Raw genomic sequence first — 5,000 nt, 5'->3', positions numbered from 1 at the left:
GATCACCCTCACATCCGAAAGCTCACACCCATCCCCCATGTATATATGCCTCTGAATGTTCATATCCTATCTTCCACGGTATTATTGTCAATTTCAAAATATAAACAATACACAAATTACATTGACCGTCTCACATACAAAGTGAAATGGAGTTTGTGCATGCACGCACACGTGCACGCACGGACACACACACACACACACACACACACACACATTGATGTACGATGATAAGAGCGCCCCTCACTTCACATTGGTGTGATTTAAAAACATATATCTATGGCTACAGTACAGCTGTTGAGAATGAGATTGACACTAGCACAATACAGTGAGTGCAGTAACAATTCAGACAAGTCTGATTATTATTATTTGTATTATTATTGCAAGTTAGGTTGTCATAATATTCTAAAGTAAAGTTAGATAAGAAAGTATCAACTGAGTCAAAATATGAATTGCATCACCAAATGTTTCTGTTAGAATTGTTTTGTTTCTTGATTTTGTTGTTGGTGATGCAGTGATTGTTAACTATCAAATATGGAATGAAATAAACAAAAAGATTAAAGTAAGGCAGACTGCCACGTGCAGTGCCAGGTTTGGATGTGCTTGGAGTTGTGGAGCTTTGACCTCCCTACGCGTCCTACAAATGGGCCTTGAGCTTGTTTGGAGGTCCTAGCAGGGGGAGTGGAGCTACTATCAACGATGCGCCAGACACGGGGAAGGAAGGTCCTCTGACACCGAGCGCAGAGCTTCGGGAGTGGACACACATGGAGCAGTGAGGGAGGAAGGGGACACCCACCTAACCAGCCAGATCAGCCGAATCAAACCAGACAGATGCCGCCGCAGATCACCCTCACATCCGAAAGCTCACACCCATCCCCCAGGTATATATGCCTCTGAATGTTCCTACCCTATCTTCCACGGTGTTATTGTCAATTTCAAAATATAAACAATACACAAATTACATTGACCGTCTCACATACAAAGTGAAATGGAGTTTGTGCACGCACGCACACGTGCACGCACACGCACACACACACACACACACACACACACACACACACACACACACACATTGATGTACGATGATAAGAGCGCCCCTCACTTCACATTGGTGTGATTTAAAAACATATATCTATGGCAACAGTACAGCTGTTGAGAATGAGATTGACACTAGCACAGTACGGTGAGTGCAGTAACAATTCAGACAAGTCTGATTATTGTTATTATTATTTGTATTATTATTGCAAGTTAGGTTGTCATAATATTCTAAAGTAAAGTTAGATAAGAAAGTATCAACTGAGTCAAAATATGAATTGCATCACCAAATGTTTCTGTTAGAATTGTTTTGTTTCTTGATTTTGTTGTTGGTGATGCAGTGATTGTTAACTATCAAATATGGAATGAAATAAACAAAAAGATTAAAGTAAGGCAGACTGCTACGTGCAGTGCCAGGTTTGGATGTGCTTGGAGTTGTGGAGCTTTGACCTCCCTACGCGTCCTACAAATGGGCCTTGAGCTTGTTTGGAGGTCCTAGCAGGGGGAGTGGAGCTACTATCAACGATGCGCCAGGCAGGGGGAAGGAAGGTCCTCTGACACCGAGCGCAGAGCTTCGGGAGTGGACACACATGGAGCGGTGAGGGAGGAAGGGGACACCCGCCTAACCAGCCAGATCAGCCGAATCAACCCAGACAGATGCCACCGCAGATCACCCTCACATCTGAAAGAACACACCCATCCCCCAGGTATATATGCCTCTGAATGTTCCTACCCTATCTTCCACGGTGTTATTGTCAATTTCAAAATATAAACAATACACAAATTACATTGACCGTCTCACATACAAAGTGAAATGGAGTTTGTGCACGCACGCACACGTGCACGCACGCGCACACACACACACACACACACACACGCACACACTCACACACACACACACATTGATGTACGATGATAAGAGCGCCCCTCACTTCACATTGGTGTGATTTAAAAACATATATATCTATGGCAACAGTACAGCTGTTGAGAATGAGATTGACACTAGCACAGTACAGTGAGTGCAGTAACAATTCAGACGAGTCTGATTATTGTTATTATTATTATTATTGCAAGTTAGGTTGTCATAATATTCTAAAGTAAAGTTAGATAAGAAAGTATCAACTGAGTCAAAATATGAATTGCATCACCAAATGTTTCTGTTAGAATTGTTTTGTTTCTTGATTTTGTTGTTGGTGATGCAGTGATTGTTAACTATCAAATATGGAATGAAATAAACAAAAAGATTAAAGTAAGGCAGACTGCCACGTGCAGTGCCAGGTTTGGATGTGCTTGGAGTTGTGGAGCTTTGACCTCCCTACGCGTCCTACAAATGGGCCTTGAGCTTGTTTGGAGGTCCTAGCAGGGGGAGTGGAGCTACTATCAACGATGCGCCAGGCAGGGGGAATGAAGGTCCTCTGACACCGAGCGCAGAGCTTCGGGAGTGGACACACATGGAGCGGTGAGGGAGGAAGGGGACACCCGCCTAACCAGCCAGATCAGCCGAATCAACCCAGACAGATGCCGCTGCAGATCACCCTCACATCCGAAAGCACACACCCATCCCCCAGGTATATGCCTCTGAATGTTCCTACCCTATCTTCCACGGTGTTATTGTCAATTTCAAAATATAAACAATACACAAATTACATTGACCGTCTCACATACAAAGTGAAATGGAGTTTGTGCACGCATGCACACGTGCACGCACACACACACACACACACACACACGCACACGCACGCACACACACACACACACATTGATGTACAATGATAAGAGCGCCCCTCACTTCACATTGGTGTGATTTAAAAACATATTTATCTATGGCAACAGTACAGCTGTTGAGAATGAGATTGACACTAGCACAGTACAGTGAGTGCAGTAACAATTCAGACGAGTCTGATTATTGTTATTATTATTATTATTATTGCAAGTTAGGTTGTCATAATATTCTAAAGTAAAGTTAGATAAGAGAGTATCAACTGGGTCAAAATATGAATTGCATCACTAAATGTTTTTGTTAGAATTGTTTTGTTTCTTGATTTTGTTGTTGGTGATGCAGTGATTGTTAACTATCAAATATGGAATGAAATAAACAAAAAAAGATTAAAGTAAGGCAGACAGCCACGTGCAGTGCCAGGTTTGGATGTGCTTGGAGTTGTGGAGCTTTGACCTCCCTACGCGTCCTACAAATGGGCCTTGAGCTTGTTTGGAGGTCCTAGCAGGGGGAGTGGAGCTACTATCAACGATGCGCCAGGCACGGGGAAGGAAGGTCCTCTGACACCGAGCGCAGAGCTTCGGGAGTGGACACACATGGAGCAGTGAGGGAGGAAGGGGACACCCGCCTAACCAGCCAGATCAGCCGAATCAAACCAGACAGATGCCACCGCAGATCACCCTCACATCCGAAAGCTCACACCCATCCCCCAGGTATATATGCCTCTGAATGTTCCTACCCTATCTTCCACGGTGTTATTGTCAATTTCAAAATATAAACAATACACAAATTACATTGACCGTCTCACATACAAAGTGAAATGGAGTTTGTGCACGCACGCACACGTGCACGCACACGCACACACACACACACACACACACACACACACACACACACACACACACACACACACACACATTGATGTACGATGATAAGAGCGCCCCTCACTTCACATTGGTGTGATTTAAAAACATATATCTATGGCTACAGTACAGCTGTTGAGAATGAGATTGACACTAGCACAGTACAGTGAGTGCAGTAACAATTCAGACAAGTCTGATTATTGTTATTATTATTTGTATTATTATTGCAAGTTAGGTTGTCATAATATTCTAAAGTAAAGTTAGATAAGAAAGTATCAACTGAGTCAAAATATGAATTGCATCACCAAATGTTTCTGTTAGAATTGTTTTGTTTCTTGATTTTGTTGTTGGTGATGCAGTGATTGTTAACTATCAAATATGGAATGAAATAAACAAAAAGATTAAAGTAAGGCAGACTGCCACGTGCAGTGCCAGGTTTGGATGTGCTTGGAGTTGTGGAGCTTTGACTTCCCTACGCGTCCTACAAATGGGCCTTGAGCTTGTTTGGAGGTCCTAGCAGGGGGAGTGGAGCTACTATCAACGATGCGCCAGGCAGGGGGAAGGAAGGTCCTCTGACACTGAGCGCAGAGCTTCGGGAGTGGACACACATGGAGCGGTGAGGGAGGAAGGGGACACCCGCCTAACCAGCCAGATCAGCCGAATCAACCCAGACAGATGCCGCCGCAGATCACCCTCACATCCGAAAGCTCACACCCATCCCCCATGTATATATGCCTCTGAATGTTCATATCCTATCTTCCACGGTATTATTGTCAATTTCAAAATATAAACAATACACAAATTACATTGACCGTCTCACATACAAAGTGAAATGGAGTTTGTGCATGCACGCACACGTGCACGCACGGACACACACACACACACACACACACACACACATTGATGTACGATGATAAGAGCGCCCCTCACTTCACATTGGTGTGATTTAAAAACATATATCTATGGCTACAGTACAGCTGTTGAGAATGAGATTGACACTAGCACAATACAGTGAGTGCAGTAACAATTCAGACAAGTCTGATTATTATTATTTGTATTATTATTGCAAGTTAGGTTGTCATAATATTCTAAAGTAAAGTTAGATAAGAAAGTATCAACTGAGTCAAAATATGAATTGCATCACCAAATGTTTCTGTTAGAATTGTTTTGTTTCTTGATTTTGTTGTTGGTGATGCAGTGATTGTTAACTATCAAATATGGAATGAAATAAACAAAAAGATTAAAGTAAGGCAGACTGCCACGTGCAGTGCCAGGTTTGGATGTGCTTGGAGTTGTGGAGCTTTGACCTCCCTACGCGTCCTACAAATGGGCCTTGAGCTTGTTTGGAGGTCCTAGCAGGGGGAGTGGAGCTACTATCAACGATGCGC

The sequence above is a fragment of the Protomyctophum parallelum genome, assembly GCF_964188405.1.
Source record: "Protomyctophum parallelum genome assembly, chromosome: 19".
Lineage (NCBI taxonomy): Eukaryota > Metazoa > Chordata > Actinopteri > Myctophiformes > Myctophidae > Protomyctophum > Protomyctophum parallelum.
The sequence above is the reverse complement of the archived record's forward strand: the minus strand, read 5'-3'. Positions refer to the sequence as shown.